The sequence below is a fragment of the Vombatus ursinus genome, unplaced genomic scaffold, assembly GCF_900497805.2.
Source record: "Vombatus ursinus unplaced genomic scaffold, bare-nosed wombat genome assembly UNPS02009573.1, whole genome shotgun sequence".
Lineage (NCBI taxonomy): Eukaryota > Metazoa > Chordata > Mammalia > Diprotodontia > Vombatidae > Vombatus > Vombatus ursinus.
In genome coordinates this window covers 11,218,420-11,234,167 of record NW_020949351.1, presented here as the reverse complement: position 1 = coordinate 11,234,167, position 15,748 = coordinate 11,218,420, and the positions used below count along the sequence as shown (strand labels likewise).

Here is a 15,748-nt window from a genome sequence, read left to right as displayed (position 1 = left end):
AGATTGCTAAAGTAGACCCAAAAAAATACTGAAGAAAATAACACCTTAAAAAATAGCCTAACCCAAATGGCAAAAGAGGTCCAAAAAGCCAATGAAGAGAAGAATGCTCTAAAGAGCAAAATTGGCCAAATGGAAAAGGAAGTCCAAAAGATTACTGAAGAAAATACTTCCTTAAAAATTAGAATAGAGCAATTGGAAGTTAGCGACTTTATGAGAAATTAAGACACTGTAAAACAAATCCAAAAGAATGAAAAATTAGAAAACAATGTGAAATATCTCATTGGAAAAACAATTGACCTGGAAAATAGATCCAGGAGAGAAAATTTAAAAATTATTGGACTATCTGAAAACTATGATCAAAAAAAGAGCCTAGACATCATCTTTCAAGAAATGATCAAGGAAAACAGCCCTGATATTTTAGAACCAGAGAGCAAAATAGAAATTGAAAGAATCCACCGATCTCCTCCTGAAAGAGATCCCCAAAGGAAAACTCCTAGGAATATTGTAGCCAAATTCCAGAGTTCCCAGGTCAAGGAGAAAATATTACAAGCAGCCAGAAAGAAACAATTCAAGTATTGTAGAAACACAATCAGGATAACACAAGATTTAGCATCTTCTACAGTAAGGGACCGGAGGGCATGGAATATAATATTCCAGAGGGCAAAGGAGATAGGATTACAACCAAGAATCACCTACCCAGCAAAACTGAGTATAATTCTTCAGTGGAAAAAATGGTCATTCAGTGAAATAGAGGACTTTCAAGCATTCTTGATGAAAAGACCAGAGTTGAATAGAAAATTTGATTTTCAAATATAAGACTCAAGTGGAACATGAAGAAGTAAATAGGAAAGAGAAAATCATAAGAGACTTATTAAGGTTGAACTGTTTACATTCCTGCATGGAAAAATGATATTTGTAACTCATGAGACCACTGTCAGTGTTAGGGTAGTTGGAGGGGAAAAAATTATATGTATGTATATATAGATTTAGATAGATAGAGGGCACAGGGTGAGTTGAAAATGAAGGGGTCATGTCTGGAGAATAAAATTAAGGGGTGAGAGAAGATTATACTAGGAGAAGGAGAAAGGGAAAGGTAGAACAAAAAAAACAGAAGAGAAAAGGCTCTTACAGTGAAGGGGAAACAGGGGAAGGTGAGAGGGAATGAGTGAATCTTATTCTCATAGGATTTGACTTAAGGAGGGAATAACATACACACTCAATTGGGTATGGAAATCTGTCTTAACCCTACAGGAAAATAGGGGGGGAAGGGGACAAGAGAGTAGGGGAATGATAGAGAGGAGGGCAGATTGGGAAAGGGAGTAATCAGAAGCAAATACTTCTGAAGAGAGACAGGGTCAAAAGAAAGAATAGAATAAATGGATGGGCAGGATAGGATTAAGGGAAATAGAGTTAATTTTTCACAGCGTGTCTACTATGGAAGTGTTTTGCATAACTGCACATGTATAGCCTATATTGAGTTGCTTGCCTTTTCAATGAGGGTGGGTGGGAAGGGAGGAAGGGAGAAAATTTGGAACCTAAAGTTTTAAAAACACATGTTTGAAAAAAAATGTTTTCACATGCAACTGGGAAATAAGAAATACAGGAAATGGGGTACAGAAATCTATCCTGTTATACAGGAAAATAGAAGGGGACAAAGGGGAGAGATAGCAGGGAAAGCAGACTATGGGGAAGGGGTATTCAGAATGCATGCCATCTTGGGGTGGGGAAGGCGCAAGATGGGGTGAAAATTTGGAACTCAAAATCTTGTGGAAATAAATGTTGGAAACTAAAAATAAATAAATTTATTAATTAAAAAAAGAAATAGCATTCTGACGTTCAAAATTTTAATTTAAAATTAAAAAATTTAATCAGTTGTTAACCTGGCAAGCATTTTGAAAATAAACATACCATGAAAGGTTTAGGTAAGTGCTAGAAACTGGCTCAAAACCATGCAGGGTCAACCACCTCACCCAAAAAAAAAAGAAGAGGACAGAATTTGGTCCTGGACTTGCCCCTAAACTCCAATTCAGCAACTTGGTATGGAGAAATGAATAAACAGAAAAAATACATGGAACACTTTAAAGCATTATTATAGATCACAGGTGAGATAAAAATTACCCCTAGGACATAATAATTTTATAACTATTTCAAGGAGAAAATTAAAGGAAAAAATAAAGGCATAAAATAGAGGAGAAATAAAGCAAATCAATAAAAATTAAAATCTCTGAAGTAAAGAATTAGAAGGATAATTTCAAAAAATATTGAAAACAGAACCTGGTCATTTTTACCCATGTAAATGTATTTCCTATTAATTAGGATAGGCTAAACAGAAATCTGTAACTCTAAGAAGCTGTCAGAAATATTAAAACAAAATAAAAAGTAGAAAAATATTAGAAAATATAAGGTATTTGATTTCATAAACAACTCATCTGGAAAACAGGTTAAGGAGAGGTAATTTAAGAATCATTTGACTTCATGAAAGACATAATTTTAAAAATTTCTACAAAATACATTTAAATGAATAATAAACAAAACTTCTGAATCTATTAGAAGTAGAGAAAGAAGGCACCAATCACTCCCTGAAGGTCATTCCAAATGAAAAGCCTGAGAAATATAATAGGCAAAATCCTGAACTTCCACCTCAAAGGAAAACACACACACACACACACACACACACACACACACACACACACACAAATAGAAAGACTTAAAATAGCAACAAACTACACTTTGGATCCCATAAGAATTTTTAGATTTTAGCACAGGAGATCTTGGAATACAGTATTCTAAAAGGTAAAAGTTAAAGGCTCACAATCAAAACTGTTTGCTTACAAAGATGAGCACAATACTACATGAGGAAAATGGGCCTTTAATTAAATAGAGGGCTTTCAAGCATTTCTGATGAAATGCCCAGTGCTGAATAACAACTATGAAAAGCAGTGCAGGAGGCAAGAGAAACCTAGAAATACAAATATACTTTAGCAACCGGATAGGAAGATCAATTTCTAACATTGCAACATGGGGAGAAAAAAAAAAACAAGTATCTCTTTAGAATCTTAATAACTTTGCAGGGTATTGAGGAAGTTAAAAACAAAAACAACAGAGGACTTGGAGGTGGATTGACTCCATTATGAGGGTTTTAAGAGAGAAAACAAAAGAAAGAGTAAAAGTTATACATTTGTATAGAAAGGAGGAAATGGGAATAGAACTTGCTTTTCCTTATAATTGGGGTGAATGAGAAGTATACAAACAGAGAGGAAGACATGGGAAAAGTATGAATTAGAAGAATCAGAGGGTTTAAAACACACATGTATACACACAAACAGTTTGGATCTGCATCAAACTCAACAGGAAAATAATCAGGAATCAGGAGGGGATTGTTGAAAAGGAGAATAATACCAGGGAGAGAATAGTCACAAGCAAAACAAATTTCTTCACTCTAATGGGGGTTAAAAAGAAAAAGAAAAGTACTGGAAAGGATAGAAATATCTATCAATTGTGCAATAACAAAAGAAAGTTTGGTATATAAAAGTAATGGGATAATCTCATGCAGTAAGAAATTACAAAAGAAATAATTTCAAAAAATTCAGACAAGTAAGAACTGGTACAGAAGAAATGAGGAGAAACAGATGAACATTCTAAAGGAAAACAACTATGAAAGACTCAAGAACTTTTATCAAAGCAATAACAGTCAATATGTCCAGGGGACCCATGATGAAGCATGCTATCCAACTCTTAAGAGAAAAGCAATGCGGAGACACACACAACTGTGTGGATTTGTTTTATTTGAATAGATATATTTGCCACAAGGATATTCTTTTCAAATCAGGGGTGAAAGAAGTAGGTAGGATTAATGTTGGAAAAAAAGAAATAAAAGAGTGCCACTAAAGAAGCGATATCAAATAGACAAAGAAATGAGATGAGATCATCTCTGTTATCCAAGACCATAGATCAACTCTAGAATGGATACAAATTGTTACTTGCAGAAATAGTACAAGGTGTATTTCTAATGTATGGGGGTGGTAGTTCATCTACTCCATTTGCATCAGGTATTGCATCTCAATATTTTAAAACAATATACCTACAAATGTCACTCATGTGGGTACCAAGAAATGTAAAAGTTTTATAGGCATTTGTTCCACAAACTCAGAAAAGTATACGTGAATAATTTAAGCCCGTTATAGAACACAAAAATTTAAGTGAAATATATTTTTTCTAGAGGAATAAATAAAATGTGTGTGTGTGTGTGAGAGAGAGAGAGAGAGAGAGAGAGAGAGAGAGAGAGACGGGGGGGTGGGAACTGGAGGGAATAACTTCATACACTAGCATTAATGTCAGGCTTTATTGATGTATTGGTTAATTTTGCTAAGCTTTTTTTATTCTTTTAAAAATTATTTGTTATAAGAAATGGCTCTGTTTGAGAGGGTGGTAGAGAATAATACATTTGGGACTGTATGTGATGTAAGAACAAAAAGTTATCTTTAAAATTATTTAAAAGCAGAAGTATTTGGTGAATAAATTAATTTTGAAAGGTCAAATTATAGACTGGAGAATTGCACTCTTCACATCTTATACCTTGTTATAGTGTAGAAGTGACTTTAGGATACCAAATGTTCTAGCCAGTCCTACTACATCCCAAGACCTGGAATGTGTTGCACTGGCCCAGTAACAAATTATACTTTAGCAACCTGAGGACTAGCCTAAATAAAAATTTATCTGGGACAGGCTCATTACTAGAAATATAGCCACCAATAATAAAAGCTTCTGGTCACTACATCTCTCAAATATTGATTATTACCACAGAAAGGCCTAGTCGGGTTCTACATTGTTTTAGTATACACCCACCTCAAATGTCAGACTCTTAGAACCTCAGAACTAGAGCAACACTCTGAGATCATCCATTCCAAACCATATTTGAACAAGAAGTACCTTGACCCAAAGAGTGATTATCTAGTTTTTGAAGATCTTGACTGAGGTTGAGTTAAACCTATTCCTTCTCATCACATGACATTTCTGTATGGCTCTGATTGTAAAGAAGTTTTGTTTGTTTGTTCTTTTTCTTTAGAAGAAGACTTTTTTTTTTTCATTCAAAACTTCAAACCAGTTATCTAAGTTCTGGGACATAAAAATCCCACTTCCACTGAACAGCCTTTTATATACTTGAAAGCAGCTATTATGCATCTGCTAAGTCTTTTCTTCAGGTTAAACATCTCCACTTCCTTCAGTCTATATGTATTTGGCACTATCAGGAGTCCCTTGACCCCTCTTGGATTTTCTTCCCTGAGTTCTACCAAGTTTATACAATTTTTACTAAAATTTTGGGCTCCAAAATGGACACAACACTGCTGATATAGTCTGGTCAGGGTAGTCCAGCAAGGTTATCATTTTCCTTATGCTGGACACAGTATATTTCAATGCAACTATATCTCTCTTTGTTTTTCCCCAAAAACCTTGCTAAAATAAACCTTATCAATAGCATTTCTCACATTTACTTCTCTGGTAACCTGGTAAAAGAAAGGAAACAATTTAGTTTGACATGATAAATTTTCAATGAAGCTATATTGTAGGATTAGATATTTTATCTTTCTTCAATTTGTTCTTGTGTTAGGATTTATAGAAAATATCAAAAGATTAGAAATTTACCAACTAGAACTTTAACATTAGCAAGTAAAACCTTTATATATGGAAGTTATATTTCCATATTAAACCCAGTGTTCTGCCACCTCTGGATATTTTCTTTGATGGCTGTGTCTCTTCACTTGGAATCAGAAAGAATCATCTTCATGAATTCAAATCCAACCTGAAACACTTACTAGCTGTGTGACCTTAGCTAGGTAAGTCACTTAATCCTGTTTGCTTTAGTTTCTCACCAATAAAATGAGCTGAAAAGTAAATGGCAAACCACTCCAGTATTATTGCCAAGAAAACCCCAAATAGGGTCATGAAGAGCCAGACATGACTGAAAAACAACTGAACGACAACATCTCTTTGCAGAGATATCACGCAAGACAGCAAGAAGCAGTTTTAAAATGAAGAAAGTAGAAAACTATGTCTTTCTACACAAATACACTGAGTATACTCACATGATTTTATCAGCTTGTTGAAATCTAGTACCGTAGTAACTCCATCACTAACATTTTTATTATTGATCAAAACGGTTAATCTTTTACTAAAGGGGAAAAAAAAAGTTGTTCTGGTGTGACTTGTTCTGAATGAAGCCATACTGATTATGTATGATTCCCCATTGCCTTTTCTAGATCTCCACTAACTAGATATTAGAGAATATGATTAATAATTCAACAGGAATTTAAGTTAAATGTAGTGACAGAAAAGATTTTGCTCTCCTCCCTTAAAAAAAAATAGGAGAGCTGCTTTTCTTCAGTCCTATAGCTTTCTTTCCCATTTTCCACAAAATTTCAAAGACCAATGACAGTGGTTCTTCAAAGTTTGTTTTGTTTAGAAGATTGGGATGTAATATGTCTGAGACTGGCAATGCGACCTCAAGGTCAGCTAAGCTATTCCTACTTTCTCTGCTTTGTTTTGAGTTTCAATTCATTTTTGTTCTTTTTTTTTCCAGTTCAAATATTATTTTCCTTGTCAGAGGAAAAAAAGAAGCAAAATAAGAGCAAAATAGTTCTGCTATCTCTCTGTTGTATTGCCATCATTACATATACTCTTTCTCCCAAAAAAAGATTTAAAAGCCTCTTTTTACTGTCCTTACATGAAATTCCAGATACTCAAGACAGTGAGGTAATCATACAACTATTTTTGCCATAAAAGTAAACTATTGAAACATATTAAATTAGAGGAAAGAATATAATATAAAAGTAGTTCACTGTTTCAATCAGAAAGTGATAATGTGTGTAGAAGTATTAAGAACTAAATTAATTCTTAAATATTTATAATTTATATAATTAAAATATAATTTTATAATAATAAAGTATAATTATAATTCTATAATATATAAATATTTTATACTTCTATAATTTATAAATATAATATGATTTGTAAATTTTTTTATAATCTCCTGCTCTAATATTACACTGTGAAATTATACAGAAAACAAATGGTATTGATATTTCTCCTCCAAACTCCACAAACTCTGCTAAGTAGACCATCAATCAATAAAGATTTATTAAGTACTTACTAAGTTCCCATCACTGTGCTATGTAGCAGAGATTAAAAAACACAAGGGTACCCTCAAGAAACCTGAATTTTATTAGAGGAGACTATATGTATGTATGTTTGTGTATATTTTTAAGTTCATTCATATATATGTGATATATATGTGTGTATAAATACATATAAATATATACATATGCATATATACAAAGTTATTTATCAGGGGAGCTGTATTAGAATACAGAAGGTAAATTTAAGATAGAATTAAAGAATTTCATAAATTTTTTTCAACTAAAGAGACTAGACAACATCCTAAACTATAACTGAAACTCAGAAAATCCATCAGTATGTAATATTTCATTTTTCTTTTTTTCTGATCATTTTTCTCCATAGTTTTACTGAGTTAACTAAATAAAAGGCATTAACTTTGTTTATAAATCATCTTCTAGAATCTCTACCTTGCATACAGCTAGTTTCCAACCGAATTTTTGAAATATAGTCTGGGCTCTGATAGCACAAACAAGTTTGCTTATGGTAAATTGGTCAGCTTTATTGCAGACCTGGCTGAGTCATGTTACGGAGCAAGGAGAAGTTTCCACAAATAGTACCTTGTCCACTCCTTGGAAACAATTTCTGTTGGTATGACACCAAGTTTGAATGTCTGTTCGTGGGGAAGGGAGAGTTAAAAAAGAAGTATCTGTCTAGACAAATCTAAAAAACATGACTAGAATGTGAACTGTGCAATGTAGACATTAAGGAGGGAGCCAGAAGGAGCTGGTAAGGGTAGATCCAGTGAGTGGGAATGTAGAATCAGAACCAATAAATGCAAAGGATGAATCACTGGCTCTGGAGACTGAGTCATGACAATGTCTGTCATCTAAGTTTTCTATTCATGATTTTGTTGTTTATTAGTTGTTTTTATTTGAAATCTTCACCTTGACAGCATCCTTTGTCAGTTATATCAACTGGCAGTACAAGGTTCAGATAAGCTTAGAAGAAGCATTTTATTTGGAATAAGTTTGTCACTTATATGTGTATTTCATAATGGAATACGAATCATAAAAGTTTTCCTTTTTTAATAGAAGGAATAAAATAATTCATTTTTTGGCCTATAAGTTTCATCACTGAATTTTGAGATTCTATTTTAGGATTCCTATTTAGAAAATATCAATAAAATTTCATCTAAAAATAATAATATACAATGTCATAGGATATAAATATAACATAAAATTAAGCTTATTTAGAACTTATTAATCTTCAATTATTTCATTATTTTAAGGGAAAATGTTAGCTGAATGAAGGCTACAAATGTTAAAAACAAATGTTAAAAAAATGTTAAAATTGAAATCATAACATCATTTCCTTTCCTACAGTCTTCTATATTGTTATCACAATTGCTTGTCATAAGGAACAAACATTTATTATATCATTACTGAATTTAAGGTAGATGGAAGGGCTTTTCTACTTAAAAAATAATCTAAATTATTAAATATAATTTGCTATAAATTTTGAACTCCATTGTTTCTTAAAGCGGGGAATATGATGGGCACCAAGTCTACCTTGTACCAATTCAGTTACTAAAATACAAACATAATCTCATTATGAGGTAAGTTGAGGGTAACCAATAGGCCTCAAACTTGTCAGTGAGTTAGGGGGATGTCTATCTCAAGCATGTGAAAACTTTCCTTGGTGGAATGGGCAGATAAACATGAAAGTGGCTGAAGTAGGCACTGTGGAGTGCTTAGAGCTTGGTCAGGCATTGATTACCAAGGTGGATCTAGGGCTATTGCCAGGGGTCTTGACTTTTTTCCTGCCACTGAACTTCAATGACTCAGAAAGAGAACATGAGGCTGACAATTTTGTGCATCTTTGCCTCATTTAAATCTAATTCACATGCAAATTAAGACATCACTTGTGATGTCATTGGTCCTCTTTGAAAATGAATGACAAGCCACAACACATGAGGTAGGTTAGATTTACATGATTCATTTTTCCCCTGCCACATCTTCTATAAGCTACCAGAGAGTTTATGAATTATGTGTGCAGTCAATTTGGTGGTTTTTACCTATCTTGGGGGTGAGGAAGACTAGATGAGCATCAAAAAGTGCTATCCTATGTAAGACAAATCTAATTATATTATCTTAGAACTAGATGGGATCTTAAGATGTCTAGTCCAAGTCCTTTGTAACAAATAAAGAAACTGAGGCTCAAGGAAGTAAAGTGACTTTCTAGAGGTTGTACCAGAAGGACTAGAGACAAGTTGCACCTGTAAGGTAGTAAATAAATGAATCATGTTAATAATAATGCAAAATAATGCATTTAAAAATGAAACTCTGCCTTAACTAAACCATGTAGTTAATGAAAATATCACCAATCATTTTTGCTTATTTTATTGTATACCCTGTTCTTTCTGAGTCCTTTTGCTAAGATAAAATTTTACATAATTCAGGAGGAATCTTAGAAAACATGTGCTTCAAACAGAAAATACTACTTACAGATTTTTAAAATTTCAAGTTCATTCCATTTATGGTCTTAAAACCACATATTCCTGTTAATCTGCTCCATGGAAAGGATGCTAATATGACTGGTAGGAAAACATTTGGAATAATATGAAGTTTCGAAGAACTATTTTGAGTGTATTTAATTTTTTATAATTCAAATTTGAATGTAAACAAGAAAATTAAAATGTTGATGGATAAGTTTTGCATAACAAAGCCATACTCCCCCCCAAAAAAATGTATTTCCTTATTCTGTTTGTTTCCCATACAGTAGAGGAAGATAGAGTCACGAACACAGTTAATAACTAAATTGAGAAGTCAAGTCTGTGATCTGTGCTAATAGAAGAGAGTAATGACGCACATAATTCAAAACAGTGCATGATTTCAAAACCACTTGTATTTGACATTTTGGAATTTACATCTTAAATGTACAGTGCCTTACATTCCCAGAGAATATCAACAAACAAGCAATTCATGACACATCTAACAGACCAACCTGCAAAGACCAAAGTGAGGATGAGCTCAACAAATAACTCCACAATTCTGTGGTTGAATCCCTGAAAAAGTGACTTTTGCTGTTTATTCTACATGATGGATAGACAGTATCCACACTTACTGCTTCATTTGACCCCCAACTCCCACTAGGTGTAAGGTGATGACTTGTACATTGTAGTTAAAAAATATTTTTTTATAGTTGAAATGGCTTTTCCAGAAGAGGAATTTCTATTCTTCAGATTATTTCTACTCTATTCCTTCAGCTTATCCACACTCTTCTACTCTCTTCTTCATAATGCACGCAAGTCCAAAAAGGAAGCAAGGAAGTTAATAAGCAAACAAATCAAAATGAACAATCTTAATGTAGAGAGAGTAATTGTGATTATATCCCATGGTAATCTACTTGCACATCGCAGGAAGTGGGTATTCTGAGTGAAATAATAAATACAAGTTCATCCTACATTGGTCATGTTTTGTAGAAAATCTTGCCAATATTTTAAAAGAGTGAGAAGAAAGAAAGCATAATCATGTAAATGAGGTATAATTTCAACTGTAAAATTCACATATTTTGTGTGCTACTTTGCGTCTCTTTTAAAGTTATTTAAATAGGCATGTAAATGCTTCTGTTTTGAAAATATCTGTTTCATCTCCTCCCACACTCTAGCTGCATCTTACTCTTTAAGTGATATAATGATGTCTGAGCTTTGCTGTTGATGATTAAGATCCCAGACAAAGCAATAAATAAGAATTCTCAAGCAGTCTAGGAAAGTTATGCCCAATTTTGATGTTTCTTCTCAAAGTCGTACATACATAGCCTAAAGAGTAAGTCATGGGATCATAGGATCTTGGCTCTAAAGCTGGAAGGAACCTGAGAGTTCATCTAGTCAAACTCAATCATTTTATGATGAGTAAACTGAGGTTTAAAAAGATTAAGTGGCTTGAAGCAACACCACTTCCTGCAAAAATGTATTTTGTTTGAATTCCCAGAGAATGATCAGAAAGCATAGGGAACCCAGGTAGCCAGAGACTAAAAGGTGGCATTTTTCTTTTGGATGGGATGCATGGAGTTTATTGGCCTTAAGAATCCATACTGGTACCTGCCACATAAAGGGACCTTTATCTCAGGCTTGGGTATTTGCTAAACTTGGCCTGGACACCATGAAGGTTGCGGATGACTGGGGAGTAACTGTGAAACAATAAAAAGGAGGTGTCAGAACCTAGGACTTCCAGCTTCTAGGTTTCTGTTAGAAGCAGCTGCTTAGTCATGGGTCTTTTCAAGAGGGAAGTTTCTGGTGAGGTGGAGCCAAGATGGTGGAGGGAAAGCAGTGACTTGCTTCAGCTCTCCTCCAAACCCCTCCAAATACCTATAAAAATGGCTCTAAAAAAATTCTAAAGCAGCAGAACCCACAAAAAGACAGAGTGAAACAAATTTACAGCCAAAGACAGCCTGGATGGTTGATCAGAAAGGTATATAGCACCAGGCAGGGAGAAGAGCACAGTTTGGCATGGGTGTGCAGGCTGCAGTGACCCTGGAGCAGGCCTCAGAGGGCTGAATCGTGGGAAGCTGTGGCAGTTTCCAGACTTCTCAACCCATGAGCGCCAAAGACATCTTGGAAGGTCAGTGGGAAAAGTCTGTGACTGTGGTGAGAAAGGAGCTAGGTCTCAGCCCCAAGTCTAGAGCGTGTTTCCTGAGCTTCTGGCCCACAGACTAAGGGGGAATCAAGTGGCTGATGAGAGGGGGATTGCAGGGTTCTCTTTGCCAGTGCTAAGGCAGGAATCTCTTGCTTTAACGGTGCTTGGATCTGGGTCACAGTTCTGAGGGGCAGTCCTGGGGCAAGGAGGAGAGCTGGTGTGGTGGAGCTTGTTGTGGCGGTGGAGAGAAAACTCCTCGCCCCTTCTCATAGCACCTTGGAAGAACTGAAAAATTTCAGGTCCCTAGAAGTATCAGCTGTACAAACCCCCAAAGCCTAGGACAGTACATTCTCCACATTGGAAACAGACTCTCACCTTAACAAAGAGTTTAAAAAAGAAGTAATTGGCCGGGATCATGAGTAAGCAGTGCAAAAAAAAATCAGAATGCATTATCTTACTTTGGTGAAAAAGAAGATCAAAACATACCACCAGAAGAAGACAACGAAGCCAAAGCTCCTACATCCAAAGCCTCCAAGAAAAATACAAATCAGTCCCAGGCCTTGGAAGAGCTCAAAAGGGATTTTGAGAAGGAAGTAAGAGAAGTAGAGGAAAACCTGGGAAGAGAAATGAGAGTGATGCAAGAAAATCTTGAAAAACAAGTCAACAGGTTACTAAAGAAGACCCATAAAAATACTGAAGAAAATAATACCTTAAAAAATAGCCTAACCCAAATGGCAAAAGAGGTCCAAAAAGCCAATGAGGAGAAGAATGCTCTAAAGAGCAAAATTGGCCAAATGGAAAAGGAAGTCCAAAAGTTTACAGAAGAAAATATTTCCTTAAAAATTAGAATAGAGAAACTGGAAGTTAGTGACTTTGTGAGAAATCAAGACACTGTAAAACAAATCCAAAAGAATGAAAAATTAGAAAACAATGTGAAATATCTCATTGGAAAAACAACTGACCTGGAAAATAGATCCAGGAGAGAGAATTTAAAAATTATTGGACTATCTGAAAGCCATGATCAAAAAAAGAGCCTAGACATCATCTTTCAAGAAATGATCAAGGAAAACAGCCCTGATATTTTAGAACCAGAGGGCAAAATAGAAATTGAAAGAATCCACCGATTTCCTCCTGAAAGAGATCCCCAAAGGAAAACTCCTAGGAATATTGTAGCCAAATTCCAGAGTTCCCACATCAAGGAGAAAATATTACAAGCAGCCAGAAAGAAACATTTCAAGTATTGTGGAAACACAATCAGGATAACACAAGATTTAGCAGCTTCTACATTAATGGACCACAGGGCACGGAATATAATATTTCAGAGGGCAAAGGAGATAGGATTACAACCAAGAATCACCTACCCCGCAAAACTGAGTATAATCCTTCAGGGGAAAAAGCGGTCATTCAGTGAAATAGAGGACTTTCAAGCATTCATGATGAAAAGACCTGAGCTGAATAGAAAATTTTACTTTCCAATATAAGACTCAAGTGGAACATGAAGAGGTAAACAGGAAAGAGAAAATCATAAGAGACTTATTAAGGTTGAACTGTTTACATTCCTGCATGGAAAGATATTTGTAACTCGTGAGACCTTTGTCAATATTAGGGTAGTTGGAGGGGAAAAATAATATGTATGTATATACAGATATAGATAGGTAGATGGATAGATAGATAGATAGAGGGCACAGGGTGAGTTGAAAATGAAGGGGTCATATCTGGAGAATAAAATTAAGAAGTGAGAGAGGATTATACTAGCAGAGGGAGAAAGGGAGAGGTAGAATGGGATTAATTATCTCACAAAAAAAAACAGAAAAGAAAAGGCTCTTACAATGGAGGGGAAATGGGAGAGGTGAGAGGGAATGAGTGAATCTTATTCTCATAGGATTTGACTTAAGGACAGAATAACATACACACTCAATTGGGTATAGAAATCTGTCTTAACCCTACAGGAAAATAGGGGGGAAGGGGACAAAAGAGTAAGGGGATGATAGAGAGGAGGGCAGATTGGGAAAGGGGGTAATCAGAAGCAAATACTTCTGAGGAGGGACAGGGTCAAAAGAAAGAATAGAATAAATGGGGGAGGGTGGTATAGGATTAAGGGAAATAAAGTTAGTTTTTCACAGCATGTCTTCTATGAAAGTGTTTTGCATAACTGCACATATATAACCTGTATTTAGTTGCTTGCCTTATCAATGGGGGGGTGGGGAGGGAGGAAGGGAGAAAATTTGGAAACCAAAGTTTTAAAAACACGTTTAAAAAATATTTTCACATGCAACTGGAAAATAAGAAATACAGGAAATGGGGTACAGAAATCCGTCCTGCCCTACAGGAAAATTGAAGGGGAAGGGGATAAGAGAAGGGGGGGAGAGATAGCAGGGAAAGCAGACTAAGAGAAGGGGTATTCAGAATGCATGCCATCTTGGGGTGGGGGGAGGGGAGAGATGGCGTAAAAATTTGGAACTCAAAATCTTGTGGAAGTAAATGTTGAGAACAAAAAAATAAATAAAAATTACCAGTAAAAAAAAAAAGAAGGAAAGCAGGACACTGGGAAACAATTTTTATAGTCAGTGTCTGTAATAAAGGCCTCATTTCTAGAAAAAAAGAAAAAAAAAGAAAAAAAAGAAAAAAAGAATATTTGTTAGTCTGGACATTACTGTTGGTATTTTGAATAAACTATCACAGTCACTATCTATGTGATTTTACATAATATAATTGGCTTATTAAGTTCTAATGACTGTCTTTTACATCAAAAAAAAAAAAAAGAGTGCAGTTAATGTTTTTCTAGGCAAAAAATCTCTGCCACAAGCAGAAGGAAGACAAAAGAGGCATCAACATAGCCCTTGACTGGCCTCATATCCATATGGGTCTTGCCCCAGGACACAGATTCATCTGGCTGTGCACCTGAGTTTGAACCATTGCATTCTTAGGCCAGGTTGATAGAGATCGCATAATTGTTGCTATTCCTTATGAGGTTAACATCAGCAATGTGATATTTCACCAGGCCTCCCTCAAGATTCATCATACCTAAGCATTTGGGAAAGATGTCCTGAGCATTGATGAATTGTAAATCCTCCACAATAACCAGCACCAACTCTGAGTTCTCATATGAGTGGAAGATCATGTCCCCATGAGAGCCACTTGTCAGAGTTGGGTTTAGCACTAGAATGTTCTTCTGTGCCCAGAAGAACAGGTTTGTCGATTTCTTTGCTCAATTGTGCAATCAACTTCAATGGTGTCCATTTCATCCCCTTTGTATTTTGCTCTGGAACTATCTTATCCAGAATTGGCATCACCAATCTTCAAATTTGCAATAACTGTCGTTGTGGACAGGTGGATTTCCTATCCTATTGATGCCATTTAGTCTCAGGTCCTACCCCTTCAAGCTAAATTCACCCAGATATGTGGGTGCCAAGCATTTGATTAGATCCCCCTCGATACTACCTGCACTTGTCACCAGCACAACCATAATGTGGCACTGCACCAAGTAGTAAATGGTCTCTTGAACACCAGAGGTGATGAAGTTAAACAAGTAGCATAAGAAGATGGCGAAGACACTTACTGGTTGATAGCTTAGTTTCAGATATGTGTGATTCTCCTTCTTGTCCTTTAGAGATCCAGCTTCTTCTCAATCATAGCATTATCCTGCTGTATGCACAGCTGAAGCTGTTGGCCTGGAATCCAGTGGTGCCTAATGCATGCATGAAAGTGCCATAGTCTAGGGCTTCAGGAGTGGGGAACCTGTAGCCTCAGGGCCAAATGTGGCCTCCTAGGTACTCAGATGTAGCCCTTTAACTGAATCCAGACTTCTCAGAACAAATCCTCTTAATGAAAGCCACATGTGGTTTTGAGGCCACAGGTTTCCTACTCTAGGAAGTGGTTGAAGTCACAACTCTGGACCTGGATGGTAAACTGTGTGACAAAATTTGAACTTACATTCTATGACTTTAATTTCAACACTCTTTCTACCATACCACATTTCCAAGAAGGATGGGAAATGACTC

At 35.5% G+C, this 15,748-nt stretch overlaps 1 protein-coding gene and 1 pseudogene across 1 annotated transcript in view; both read right to left on the bottom strand.

The window, feature by feature from the left end:
* Nucleotides 1–15,748, bottom strand: part of DOK6 (docking protein 6) — a 622,361-nt gene that overhangs the window by 575,199 nt on the left and 31,414 nt on the right. The gene's annotated exons all lie outside the window — the stretch shown is intronic.
* LOC114035963 lies at nt 14,518–15,448 on the bottom strand (annotated as a pseudogene).